Below are 14,998 nucleotides of genomic sequence, written 5' to 3' on the forward strand. Positions count from 1 at the left end.
TCTGGAATCTGAGAGGAGCCACAAATTTCCTTCCACCCAGTGTTCCCCCAAGTCTCCCGATAAAAATGGTACCTCACTTGTGTGGGTAGGCATAGTGCACGAGACAGGAAATGCTCCAAAACACAACCTGGACACATCACATTTTTCTACAGAAAACAGAGGTGTTTTTTGCAAAGTGCCTACCTGTGGATTTTGGCCTCTAGCTCAGCCAGCACCTAGGGAAACCTACCAACCCTGTGCATTTTTTTAAACTAAAGACCTGGGGGAATCCAAGATGGGGTGACCTGTGGGGCTTTCACCAAGTTCTGTTACCCAGAATCCTTTGCAAACCTCAAAATTTGGCTAAAAACACACTTTTTCCTCACATTTCGGTGAGAGAGAGTTCTGGAATCTGAGAGGAGCCACAACTTTCCTTCCACCCAGCGTTCCCCCAAGTCTCCCGATAAAAATGGTACCTCACTTGTGTGGGTAGGCATAGTGCCTGCAACAGGAAATGCTCCAAAACACAACGTGGACACATCACAATTTTCTTCAGAAAACAGAGGTGTTTTTTGCAAAGTGCCTACCTGTGGATTCTGGCCTCTAGCTCAGCCAGCACCTAGGGAAAGCAACCAGACCTGTGCATTTTTTAAAACTAAAGACCTAGGGGAATCCAAGACGGGGTGGCCTGTGCGGCTCTCACCAGGTTCTGTTAACCAGAATCCTTTGCAAACCTCAAAATTTGGCACAAAAAACACTTCTTCCTCACATTTCGGTGACAAAGAGTTCAGGAATCTGAGAGGAGCCACACATTTCCTTCCACCCAGCGTTCCCCTAAGTCTCCCGATAAAAATGGTACCTCACTTGTGTGGGTAGGCATAGTGCCTGCGACGGGAAATGCTCCAAAACACAACGTAGACACATCACAATTTTCTACAGAAAACAGAGGTGTTTTTTGCAAAGTGCCTACCTGTGGATTCTGGCCCCTAGGTCAGCCGGCACCTAGAAAAACCTACCAAACCTGTGCATTTTTGAAAACTAGAGACCTAGGGGAATCCAAGACGGGGTGGCCTGTGGGGCTCTCACCAGGTTCTGTTACCCAGAATCCTTTGCAAACCTCAAAATTCGGCTAAAAAACACTTTTTCCTCATATTTTGGTGACAGAGAGTTCTGGAATCTGAGAGGAGCCACAAATTTCCTTCCACCCAGTGTTCCCCAAAGTCTCCCGATAAAAATGGTACCTCACTTGTGTGGGTAGGCATAGTGCACGCGACAGGAAATAATCCAAAACACAACCTGGACACATCACATTTTTCTACAGAAAACAGAGGTGTTTTTTGCAAAGTGACTACCTGTGGATTTTGGCCTCTAGCTCAGCCAGCACCTAGGCTAACCTACCAACCCTGTGCATTTTTTTAAACTAAAGACCTGGGGGAATCCAAGATGGGGTGACCTGTTGGGCTTTCACCAGGTTCTGTTACCCAGAATCCTTTGCAAACCTCAAAATTCGGCTAAAAAAACACTTTTTCCTCACATTTTGGTGACAGAGAGTTCTGGAATCTGAGAGGAGCCACAAATTTCCTTCCACCCAGTGTTCCCCCAAGTCTCCCGATAAAAATGGTACCTCACTTGTGTGGGTAGGCATAGTGCACGCGACAGGAAATGCTCCAAAACACAACCTGGACACATCACATTTTTCTACAGAAAACAGAGGTGTTTTTTGCATAGTGCCTACCTGTGGACTTTGGCCTCTAGCTCAGCTGGCACCTAGGGAACCCTACCAAACCTGTGCATTTTTGAAAACTAGAGACCTAGGGGAATCCAAGACGGGGTGACTTGTGGGGCTCTCACCAGGTTCTGTTAACCAGAATCCTTTGCAAACCTCAAAAGTTGGCCAAAAAAAACACTTCTTCCTCACATTTCGGGGACAAAGAGTTCAGGAATCTGAGAGGAGCCACAAATTTCCTTCCACCCAGCGTTCCCCCAAGTCTCTCGATAAAAATGGTACCTCACTTGTTTGGGTAGGCATAGTGCAAGCGACAGGAAATGCTCCAAAACACAATGTGGACACATCACATTTTTCTACAGAAAACAGAGGTGTTTTTTGCAAAGTGCCTACCTGTGGATTTTGGCCTCTAGCTCAGCCGGCACCTAGGGAAACCTACCAGACCTGTGCATTTTTTAAAACTAAAGACCTAGGGGAATCCAAGACGGGGTGGCCTGTGGGGCTCTCACCAGGTTCTGTTACCCAGAATCCTTTGCAAACCTCAAAATTTGGCACAAAAAACACTTCTTCCTCACATTTCGGTGACAAAGAGTTCAGGAATCTGAGAGGAGCCCCAAATTTCCTTCAACCTAGCGTTCCCCCAAGTCTCCCGATAAAAATGGTATCTCACTTGTGTGGTTAGGCATAGTGCACGCGACAGGAAATGCTCCAAAACACAACGTGGACACATCACATTTTTCTTCAGAAAACAGAGGTGTTTTTTGCAAAGTGCCTACCTGTGGATTCTGACCTCTAGCTCAGCCGGCACCTAGGGAAACCTACCAAACCGGTGTTTTTTTTTAAACTAGAGACCTAGGGGAATCCAAGAAGGGGTGACTTGTGGGGCTCTCCCCAGGTTCTGTTACCCAGAATCCTTTGCAGACCTCAAACTTTGGCTACAAAAACACTTTTTCCTCACATTTCGGTGACAGAGAGTTCTGGAATCTGAGAGGAGCCACAAATTTCCTTCCACCCAGCGTTCCCCCAAGTCTCCCGATAAAAATGGTACCTCACTTGTGTGGGTAGGCATAGTGCCTGCGACGGGAAATGATCCAAAACACAACGTGGACACATCACAATTTTCTACAGAAAACAGAGGTGTTTTTTGCAAAGTGCCTACCTGTGGATTCTGGCCCCTAGGTCAGCCGGCACCTAGAAAAACCTACCAAACCTGTGCATTTTTGAAAACTAGAGACCTAGGGGAATCCAAGACGGGGTGATTTGTGGGGCTCACACCAGGTTCTGTTGCCCAGAATCCTTTGCAAACCTCAAAATTCGGCTAAAAAAACACTTTTTCCTCACATTTTGGTGACAGAGAGTTCTGGAATCTGAGAGGAGCCACAAATTTCCTTCCACCCAGTGTTCCCCCAAGTCTCCAGATAAAAATGGTACCTCACTTGTGTGGGTAGGCATAGTGCACGCGACAGGAAATGCTCCAAAACACAACCTGGAGACATCACATTTTTCTACAGAAAACAGAGGTGTTTTTTGCAACGTGCCTACCTGTGGATTTTGGCCTCTAGCTCAGCCAGCACCTAGGGAAACCTACCAACCCTGTGCCTTTTTTTACACTAAAGACCTGGGGGAATCCAAGATGGGGTGACCTGTGGGGCTTTCACCAGGTTCTGTTACCCAGAATCCTTTGCAAACCTCAAAATTTGGCTAAAAACACACTTTTTCCTCACATTTCGGTGACAGAGAATTCTGGAATCTGAGAGGAGCCACAAATTTCCTTCCACCCAGCATTCTCCCAAGTCTCTCGATAAAAATGGTATCTCACTTGTGTGGTTAGGCATAGTGCACGCGACAGGAAATGCTCCAAAACACAACATGGACGCATCACATTTTTATACAGAAAGCAGGGGTGTTTTTAGCAAAGTGCCTACCTGTGAATTTTGGTCTCTAGCTCAGCCGGCACCTAGGGAAACCTACCAAACCTGTGTTTTTTTGAAAACTAGAGACCTAGGGGAATCCAAGACGGGGTGACTTGTGGGGCTCACACCAGGTTCTGTTACCCAGAATCCTTTGCAAACCTCAAAATTCGGATAAAAAAACACTTTTTCCTCACATTTTGGTGACAGAGAGTTCTGGAATCTGAGAGGAGCCACAAATTTCCTTCCAACCAGTGTTCCCCCAAGTCTCCCGATAAAAATGGTACCTCACTTGTGTGGGTAGGCATAGTGCACGCAACAGGAAATGCTCCAAAACACAACCTGGACACATCACATTTTTCTACAGAAAACAGAGGTGTTTTTTGCAAAGTGCCTACCTGTGGATTTTGGCCTCTAGCTCAGCCAGCACCTAGGGAAACCTACCAACCCTGTGCATTTTTTTAAACTAAAGACCTTGGGGAATCCAAGATGGGGTGACCTGTGGGGCTTTCACCAGGTTCTGTTACCCAGAATCCTTTGCAAACCTCAAAATTTGGCTAAAAACACACTTTTTCCTCACATTTCGGTGACAGAGAGTTCTGGAATCTGAGAGGAGCCACAAATTTCCTTCCACCCAGCATTCTCCCAAGTCGCCCGATAAAAATGGTACCTAACTTATGCGGGTAGGCATAGTGCCCGCAACAGGAAATGCTCCAAAACACAACGTGGACACATCACATTTTTCTACAGAAAACAGAGGTGTTTTTTGCAAAGTGCCGACCTGTGGATATAGGCCTCTAGCTCAGCCGGCACCTGGGGAAACCTACCAAACCTGTGCATTTTTTGAAAACTAGAGACCTAGGGGAATCCAAGACGGGGTGACTTAAGGGGCTCTCACCAGGTTCTGTTACCCAGAATCCTTTGCAAACCTCAAAATTTAGCTAAAAAAACACTTTTTCCTCTCATTTCGGTGACAGAGAGTTCAGGAATCTGAGAGGAGCCACAAATTTCCTTCTACCCAGCGTTCCCCCAAGTCTCCCGATAAAAATGGTACCTCACTTGTTTGGTTAGGCATAGCGCCCTCAACAGGAAATGCTCCAAAACACAACGTGGACACATCATATTTTTCTACAGAAAACAGAGGTGTTTTTTGCAAAGTGCCTACCTGTGGATTTTGGCCTCTAGCTCAGCCAGCACCTAGGGAAACCTACCAACCCTGTGCATTTTTTTAAACTAGAGACCTAGGGGAATCTAAGACGGGGTGACTTGTGGGGCTCTCAGCAGGTTCTGTTACCCAGAATCCTTTGCAAACCTCAAACTTTGGCTGAAAAAACACGTTTTCCTCACATTTCGGTGACAGGGAGTTCTGGAATCTGAGAGGAGCCACAAATTTCCTTCCACCCAGCGTTCCCCCAAGTCTCCCGATAAAAATGGTACCTCACTTGTGTGGGTAGGCATAGTGCACGCGACAGGAAATAATCCAAAACACAACCTGGACACATCACAATTTTCTTCAGAAAACAGAGGTGTTTTTTGCAAAGTGCCTACCTGTGGATTCTGGCATCTAGCTCAGCCAGCACCTAGGGAAACCTACCAGACCTGTGCATTTTTTAAAACTAAAGACCTAGGGGAATCCAAGACGGGGTGGCCTGTGGGGCTCTCACCAGGTTCTGTTGCCCAGAATCCTTTGCAAACCTCAAAATTCGGCTAAAAAAACACTTCTTCCTCACATTTCGGTGACAAAGAGTTCAGGAATCTGAGAGGAGCCACAAATTTCCTTCCACCCAGCGTTCCCCTAAGTCTCCCGATAAAAATGGTACCTCACTTGTGTGGGTAGGCATAGTGCCTGCGACGGGAAATGCTCCAAAACACAACGTGGACACATCACAATTTTCTACAGAAAACAGAGGTGTTTTTTGCAAAGTGCCTACCTGTGGATTCTGGCCCCTAGGTCAGCCGGCACCTAGAAAAACCTACCAAACCTGTGCATTTTTGAAAACTAGAGACCTAGGGGAATCCAAGACGGGGTGGCCTGTGGGGCTCTCACCAGGTTCTGTTACCCAGAATCCTTTGCAAACCTCAAAATTCGGCTAAAAAAACACTTTTTCCTCACATTTTGGTGACAGAGAGTTCTGGAATCAGAGAGGAGCCACAAATTTCCTTCCACCCAGTGTTCCCCCAAGTCTCCAGATAAAAATGGTACCTCACTTGTGTGGGTAGGCATAGTGCACACGACAGGAAATGCTCCAAAACACAACCTGGAGACATCAAATTTTTCTACAGAAAACAGAGGTGTTTTTTGCAACGTGCCTACCTGTGGATTTTGGCCTCTAGCTCAGCCAGCACCTAGGGAAACCTACCAACCCTGTGCCTTTTTTTACACTAAAGACCTGGGGGAATCCAAGATGGGGTGACCTGTGGGGCTTTCACCAGGTTCTGTTACCCAGAATCCTTTGCAAACCTCAAAATTTGGCTAAAAACACACTTTTTCCTCACATTTCGGTGACAGAGAATTCTGGAATCTGAGAGGAGCCACAAATTTCCTTCCACCCAGCATTCTCCCAAGTCTCTCGATAAAAATGGTATCTCACTTGTGTGGTTAGGCATAGTGCACGCGACAGGAAATGCTCCAAAACACAACATGGACGCATCACATTTTTATACAGAAAGCAGGGGTGTTTTTAGCAAAGTGCCTACCTGTGAATTTTGGTCTCTAGCTCAGCCGGCACCTAGGGAAACCTACCAAACCTGTGTTTTTTTGAAAACTAGAGACCTAGGGGAATCCAAGACGGAGTGACTTGTGGGGCTCACTCCAGGTTCTGTTACCCAGAATCCTTTGCAAACCTCAAAATTCGGATAAAAAAACACTTTTTCCTCACATTTTGGTGACAGAGAGTTCTGGAATCTGAGAGGAGCCACAAATTTCCTTCCAACCAGTGTTCCCCCAAGTCTCCCGATAAAAATGGTACCTCACTTGTGTGGGTAGGCATAGTGCACGCGACAGGAAATGCTCCAAAACACAACCTGGACACATCACATTTTTCTACAGAAAACAGAGGTGTTTTTTGCAAAGTGCCTACCTGTGGATTTTGGCCTCTAGCTCAGCCAGCACCTAGGGAAACCTACCAACCCTGTGCATTTTTTTAAACTAAAGACCTTGGGGAATCCAAGATGGGGTGACCTGTGGGGCTTTCACCAGGTTCTGTTACCCAGAATCCTTTGCAAACCTCAAAATTTGGCTAAAAACACACTTTTTCCTCTCATTTCGGTGACAGAGAGTTCTGGAATCTGAGAGGAGCCACAAATTTCCTTCCACCCAGCATTCTCCCAAGTCGCCCGATAAAAATGGTACCTAACTTATGCGGGTAGGCATAGTGCCCGCAACAGGAAATGCTCCAAAACACAACGTGGACACATCACATTTTTCTACAGAAAACAGAGGTGTTTTTTGCAAAGTGCCGACCTGTGGATATAGGCCTCTAGCTCAGCCGGCACCTGGGGAAACCTACCAAACCTGTGCATTTTTTGAAAACTAGAGACCTAGGGGAATCCAAGACGGGGTGACTTATGGGGCTCTCACCAGGTTCTGTTACCCAGAATCCTTTGCAAACCTCAAAATTTAGCTAAAAAAACACTTTTTCCTCTCATTTCGGTGACAGAGAGTTCAGGAATCTGAGAGGAGCCACAAATTTCCTTCTACCCAGCGTTCCCCCAAGTCTCCCGATAAAAATGGTACCTCACTTGTTTGGTTAGGCATAGCGCCCTCAACAGGAAATGCTCCAAAACACAACGTGGACACATCATATTTTTCTACAGAAAAGAGAGGTGTTTTTTGCAAAGTGCCTACCTGTGGATTTTGGCCTCTAGCTCAGCCAGCACCTAGGGAAACCTACCAACCCTGTGCATTTTTTAAAACTAGAGACCTAGGGGAATCTAAGACGGGGTGACTTGTGGGGCTCTCAGCAGGTTCTGTTACCCAGAATCCTTTGCAAACCTCAAACTTTGGCTGAAAAAACACGTTTTCCTCACATTTCGGTGACAGGGAGTTCTGGAATCTGAGAGGAGCCACAAATTTCCTTCCACCCAGCGTTCCCCCAAGTCTCCCGATAAAAATGGTACCTCACTTGTGTGGGTAGGCATAGTGCCTGCAACGGGAAATGCTCCAAAACACAACGTGGGACAAATCACAATTTTCTTCAGAAAACAGAGGTGTTTTTTGCAAAGTGCCTACCTGTGGATTCTGGCATCTAGCTCAGCCAGCACCTAGGGAAACCTACCAGACCTGTGCATTTTTTAAAACTAAAGACCTAGGGGAATCCAAGACGGGGTGGCCTGTGGGGCTCTCACCAGGTTCTGTTACCCAGAATCCTTTGCAAACCTCAAAATTTGGCACAAAAAACACTTCTTCCTCACATTTCGGTGACAAAGAGTTCAGGAATCTGAGAGGAGCCACAAATTTACTTCCACCCAGCGTTTCCCTAAGTCTCCCGATAAAAATGGTACCTCACTTGTGTGGGTAGGCATAGTGCCTGCGACGGGAAATGCTCCAAAACACAACGTGGACACATCACAATTTTCTACAGAAAACAGAGGTGTTTTTTGCAAAGTGCCTACCTGTGGATTCTGGCCCCTAGGTCAGCCGGCACCTAGAAAAACCTACCAAACCTGTGCATTTTTGAAAACTAGAGACCTAGGGGAATCCAAGACGGGGTGGCCTGTGGGGCTCTCACCAGGTTCTGTTACCCAGAATCCTTTGCAAACCTCAAAATTCGGCTAAAAAACACTTTTTCCTCACATTTTGGTGACAGAGAGTTCTGGAATCTGAGAGGAGCCACAAATTTCCTTCCACCCAGTGTTCCCCCAAGTCTCCCGATAAAAATGGTACCTCACTTGTGTGGGTAGGCATAGTGCACGCGACAGGAAATAATCCAAAACACAACCTGGACACATCATATTTTTCTACAGAAAACAGAGGTGTTTTTTGCAAAGTGACTACCTGTGGATTTTGGCCTCTAGCTCAGCCAGCACCTAGGCTAACCTACCAACCCTGTGCATTTTTTTAAACTAAAGACCTGGGGGAATCCAAGATGGGGTGACCTGTTGGGCTTTCACCAGGTTCTGTTACCCAGAATCCTTTGCAAACCTCAAAATTTGGCTAAAAACACACTTTTTCCTCACATTTCGGTGACAGAGAGTTCTGGAATCTGAGAGGAGCCACAAATTGCCTTCCACCCAGCGTTCCCCCAAGTCTCCCGATAAAAATGGTACCTCACTTGTGTGGGTAGGCATAGTGCCCGCGACAGGAAATGCTCCAAAACACAACGTGGACACATCACATTTTTCTACAGAAAACAGAGGTGTTTTTTGCATAGTGCCTACCTGTGGACTTTGGCCTCTAGCTCAGCCGGCACCTAGGGAACCCTACCAAACCTGTGCATTTTTGAAAACTAGAGACCTAGGGGAATCCAAGACGGGGTGACTTGTGGGGCTCTCACCAGGTTCTGTTAACCAGAATCCTTTGCAAACCTCAAAAGTTGGCAAAAAAAACACTTCTTCCTCACATTTCGGGGACAAAGAGTTCAGGAATCTGAGAGGAGCCACAAATTTCCTTCCACCCAGCGTTCCCCCAAGTCTCTCGATAAAAATGGTACCTCACTTGTGTGGGTAGGCATAGTGCAAGCGACAGGAAATGCTCCAAAACACAACGTGGACACATCACATTTTTCTACAGAAAACAGAGGTGTTTTTTGCAAAGTGCCTACCTGTGGATTTTGGCCTCTAGCTCAGCCGGCACCTAGGGAAACCTACCAACCCTGTGCATTTTTGAAAACTAGAGACCTAGGGAAATCTAAGACGGGGTGACTTGTGGGGCTCTCAGCAGGTTCTGTTACCCAGAATCCTTTGCAAACCTCAAAGTTTGGCTAAAAAAACAAGTTTTCCTCACATTTCGGTGACAGGGAGTTCTGGAATCTGAGAGGAGCCACAAATTTCCTTCCACCCAGCGTTCCCCCAAGTCTCCCGATAAAAATGGTACCTCACTTGTGTGGGTAGGCATAGTGCCTTCAACGGGAAATGCTCCAAAACACAACGTGGACACATCATAATTTTCTTCAGAAAACAGAGGTGTTTTTTGCAAAGTGCCTACCTGTGGATTCTGACCTCTAGCTCAGCCAGCACCTAGGGAAACCTACCAGACCTGTGCATTTTTTAAAACTAAAGACCTAGGGGAATCCAAGACGGGGAGGCCTGTGGGGCTCTCACCAGGTTCTGTTACCCAGAATCCTTTGCAAACCTCAAAATTTGGCACAAAAAACACTTCTTCCTCACATTTCGGTGACAAAGAGTTCAGGAATCTGAGAGGAGCCACAAATTTCCTTCACCCAGCGTTCCCCTAAGTCTCCCGATAAAAATGGTACCTCACTTGTGTGGGTAGGCATAGTGCCTGCGACGGGAAATGATCCAAAACACAACGTGGACACATCACAATTTTCTACAGAAAACAGAGGTGTTTTTTGCAAAGTGCCTACCTGTGGATTCTGGCCCCTAGGTCAGCCGGCACCTAGAAAAACCTACCAAACCTGTGCATTTTTGAAAACTAGAGACCTAGGGGAATCCAAGACGGGGTGACTTGTGGGGCTCACACCAGGTTCTGTTACCCAGAATCCTTTGCAAACCTCAAAATTTGGCACAAAAAACACTTTTTCCTCACATTTTGGTGACAGAGAGTTCTGGAATCTGAGAGGAGCCACAAATTTCCTTCCACCCAGTGTTCCCCCAAGTCTCCCGATAAAAATGGTACCTCACTTGTGTGGGTAGGCATAGTGCACGCGACAGGAAATGCTCCAAAACACAACCTGGACACATCACATTTTTCTACAGAAAACAGAGGTGTTTTTTGCAAAGTGCCTACCTGTGGATTTTGGCCTCTAGCTCAGCCAGCACCTAGGGAAACCTACCAACCCTGTGCATTTTTTTAAACTAAAGACCTGGGGGAATCCAAGATGGGGTGACCTGTGCGGCTCTCACCAGGTTCTGTTACCCAGAATCCTTTGCAAACCTCAAAATTCGGCTAAAAAAACACTTTTTCCTCACATTTTGGTGACAGAGAGTTCTGGAATCTGAGAGGAGCCACAAATTTCCTTCCACCCAGTGTTCCCCCAAGTCTCCCGATAAAAATGGTACCTCACTTGTGTGGGTAGGCATAGTGCACGCGACAGGAAATGCTCCAAAACACAACCTGGACACATCACATTTTTCTACAGAAAACAGAGGTGTTTTTTGCATAGTGCCTACCTGTGGACTTTGGCCTCTAGCTCAGCCGGCACCTAGGGAACCCTACCAAACCTGTGCATTTTTGAAAACTAGAGACCTAGGGGAATCCAAGACGGGGTGACTTGTGGGGCTCTCACCAGGTTCTGTTAACCAGAATCCTTTGCAAACCTCAAAAGTTGGCAAAAAAAACACTTCTTCCTCACATTTCGGGGACAAAGAGTTCAGGAATCTGAGTGGAGCCACAAATTTCCTTCCACCCAGCGTTCCCCCAAGTCTCTCGATAAAAATGGTACCTCACTTGTGTGGGTAGGCATAGTGCAAGCGACAGGAAATGCTCCAAAACACAACGTGGACACATCACATTTTTCTACAGAAAACAGAGGTGTTTTTTGCAAAGTGCCTACCTGTGGATTTTGGCCTCTAGCTCAGCCGGCACCTAGGGAAACCTACCAACCTTGTGCATTTTTTAAAACTAGAGACCTAGGGAAATCTAAGACGGGGTGACTTGTGGGGCTCTCAGCAGGTTCTGTTACCCAGAATCCTTTGCAAACCTCAAAGTTTGGCTAAAAAAACAAGTTTTCCTCACATTTCGGTGACAGGGAGTTCTGGAATCTGAGAGGAGCCACAAATTTCCTTCCACCCAGCGTTCCCCCAAGTCTCCCAATAAAAATGGTACCTCACTTGTGTGGGTAGGCATAGTGCCTTCAACAGGAAATGCTCCAAAACACAACGTGGACACATCATAATTTTCTTCAGAAAACAGAGGTGTTTTTTGCAAAGTGCCTACCTGTGGATTCTGACCTCTAGCTCAGCCAGCACCTAGGGAAACCTACCAGACCTGTGCATTTTTTAAAACTAAAGACCTAGGGGAATCCAAGACGGGGAGGCCTGTGGGGCTCTCACCAGGTTCTGTTACCCAGAATCCTTTGCAAACCTCAAAATTTGGCACAAAAAACACTTCTTCCTCACATTTCGGTGACAAAGAGTTCAGGAATCTGAGAGGAGCCACAAATTTCCTTCACCCAGCGTTCCCCTAAGTCTCCCGATAAAAATGGTACCTCACTTGTGTGGGTAGGCATAGTGCCTGCGACGGGAAATGATCCAAAACACAACGTGGACACATCACAATTTTCTACAGAAAACAGAGGTGTTTTTTGCAAAGTGCCTACCTGTAGATTCTGGCCCCTAGGTCAGCCGGCACCTAGAAAAACCTACCAAACCTGTGCATTTTTGAAAACTAGAGACCTAGGGGAATCCAAGACGGGGTGACTTGTGGGGCTCACACCAGGTTCTGTTACCCAGAATCCTTTGCAAACCTCAAAATTTGGCACAAAATACACTTTTTCCTCACATTTTGGTGACAGAGAGTTCTGGAATCTGAGAGGAGCCACAAATTTCCTTCCACCCAGTGTTCCCCCAAGTCTCCCGATAAAAATGGTACCTCACTTGTGTGGGTAGGCATAGTGCACGCGACAGGAAATGCTCCAAAACACAACCTGGACACATCACATTTTTCTACAGAAAACAGAGGTGTTTTTTGCAAAGTGCCTACCTGTGGATTTTGGCCTCTAGCTCAGCCAGCACCTAGGGAAACCTACCAACCCTGTGCATTTTTTTAAACTAAAGACCTGGGGGAATCCAAGATGGGGTGACCTGTGCGGCTCTCACCAGGTTCTGTTACCCAGAATCCTTTGCAAACCTCAAAATTCAGCTAAAAAAACACTTTTTCCTCACATTTTGGTGACAGAGAGTTCTGGAATCTGAGAGGAGCCACAAATTTCCTTCCACCCAGTGTTCCCCCAAGTCTCCCGATAAAAATGGTACCTCACTTGTGTGGGTAGGCATAGTGCACGCGACAGGAAATGCTCCAAAACACAACCTGGACACATCACATTTTTCTACAGAAAACAGAGGTGTTTTTTGCAAAGTGCCTACATGTGGATTTTGGCCTCTAGCTCAGCCAGCACCTAGGGAAACCTACCAACCCTGTGCATTTTTTTAAACTAAAGACCTGGGGGAATCCAAGATGGGGTGACCTGTGGGGCTTTCACCAAGTTCTGTTACCCAGAATCCTTTGCAAACCACAAAATTTGGCTAAAAATACACTTTTTCCTCACATTTCGGTGACAGAGAGTTCTGGAATCTGAGAGGAGCCACAACTTTCCTTCCACCCAGCGTTCCCCCAAGTCTCCCGATAAAAATGGTACCTCACTTGTGTGGGTAGGCATAGTGCCTGCAACAGGAAATGCTCCAAAACACAACGTGGACACATCACAATTTTCTTCAGAAAACAGAGGTGTTTTTTGCAAAGTGCCTACCTGTGGATTCTGGCCTCTAGCTCAGCCAGCACCTATGGAAAGCAACCAGACCTGTGCATTTTTTAAAACTAAAGACCTAGGGGAATCCAAGACGGGGTGGCCTGTGGGGCTCTCACCAGGTTCTGTTAACCAGAATCCTTTGCAAACCTCAAAATTTGGCACAAAAAACACTTCTTCCTCACATTTCGGTGACAAAGAGTTCAGGAATCTGAGAGGAGCCACAAATTTCCTTCCACCCAGCGTTCCCCTAAGTCTCCCGATAAAAATGGTACCTCACTTGTGTGGGTAGGCATAGTGCCTGCGACGGGAAATGATCCAAAACACAACGTGGACACATCACAATTTTCTACAGAAAACAGAGGTGTTTTTTGCAAAGTGCCTACCTGTGGATTCTGGCCCCTAGGTCAGCCGGCACCTAGAAAAACCTACCAAACCTGTGCATTTTTGAAAACTAGAGACCTAGGGGAATCCAAGACGGGGTGGCCTGTGGGGCTCTCACCAGGTTCTGTTACCCAGAATCCTTTGCAAACCTCAAAATTCGGCTAAAAAACACTTTTTCCTCATATTTTGGTGACAGAGAGTTCTGGAATCTGAGAGGAGCCACAAATTTCCTTCCACCCAGTGTTCCCCAAAGTCTCCCGATAAAAATGGTACCTCACTTGTGTGGGTAGGCATAGTGCACGCGACAGGAAATAATCCAAAACACAACCTGGACACATCACATTTTTCTACAGAAAACAGAGGTGTTTTTTGCAAAGTGACTACCTGTGGATTTTGGCCTCTAGCTCAGCCAGCACCTAGGCTAACCTACCAACCCTGTGCATTTTTTTAAACTAAAGACCTGGGGGAATCCAAGATGGGGTGACCTGTTGGGCTTTCACCAGGTTCTGTTCCCCAGAATCCTTTGCAAACCTCAAAATTTGGCTAAAAACACACTTTTTCCTCACATTTCGGTGACAGAGAGTTCTGGAATCTAAGAGGAGCCACAAATTGCCTTCCACCCAGCGTTCCCCCAAGTCTCCCGATAAAAATGGTACCTCACTTGTGTGGGTAGGCATAGTGCCCGCGACAGGAAATGCTCCAAAACACAACGTGGACACATCACAATTTTCTTCAGAAAACAGAGGTGTTTTTTGCAAAGTGCCTACCTGTGGATTCTGGGCTCTAGCTCAGCCAGCACCCAGGGAAACCTACCAAACCTGTGCATTTTTCAAAACTAGAGACGTAGGTAAATCCAAGATGGGGTGACCTGTGCGGCTCTCACCAGGTTCTGTTACCCAGAATCCTTTGCAAACCTCAAAATTTGGCAAAAAAAACACTTCTTCCTCACATTTTGGGGACAAAGAGTTCAGGAATCTGAGAGGAGCCACAAATTTCCTTCCACCCAGCGTTCCCCCAAGTCTCTCGATAAAAATGGTACCTCACTTGTGTGGGTAGGCATAGTGCAAGCGACAGGAAATGCTCCAAAACACAACGTGGACACATCACATTTTTTTACAGAAAACAGAGGTGTTTTTTGCAAAGTGCCTACCTGTGGATTTTGGCCTGTAGCTCAGCCGGCACCTAGGGAAACCTACCAACCCTGTGCATTTTTGAAAACTAGAGACCTAGGGAAATCTAAAACGGGGTGACTTGTGGGTCTCTCAGCAGGTTCTGTTACCCAGAATCCTTTGCAAACCTCAAAGTTTGGCTAAAAAAACAAGTTTTCCTCACATTTCGGTGACAGGGAGTTCTGGAATCTGAGAGGAGCCACAAATTTCCTTCCACCCAGCGTTCCCCCAAGTCTCCCGATA

Source organism: Pleurodeles waltl, chromosome 4_1, assembly GCF_031143425.1.
Source record: "Pleurodeles waltl isolate 20211129_DDA chromosome 4_1, aPleWal1.hap1.20221129, whole genome shotgun sequence".
Taxonomy (NCBI): domain Eukaryota; kingdom Metazoa; phylum Chordata; class Amphibia; order Caudata; family Salamandridae; genus Pleurodeles; species Pleurodeles waltl.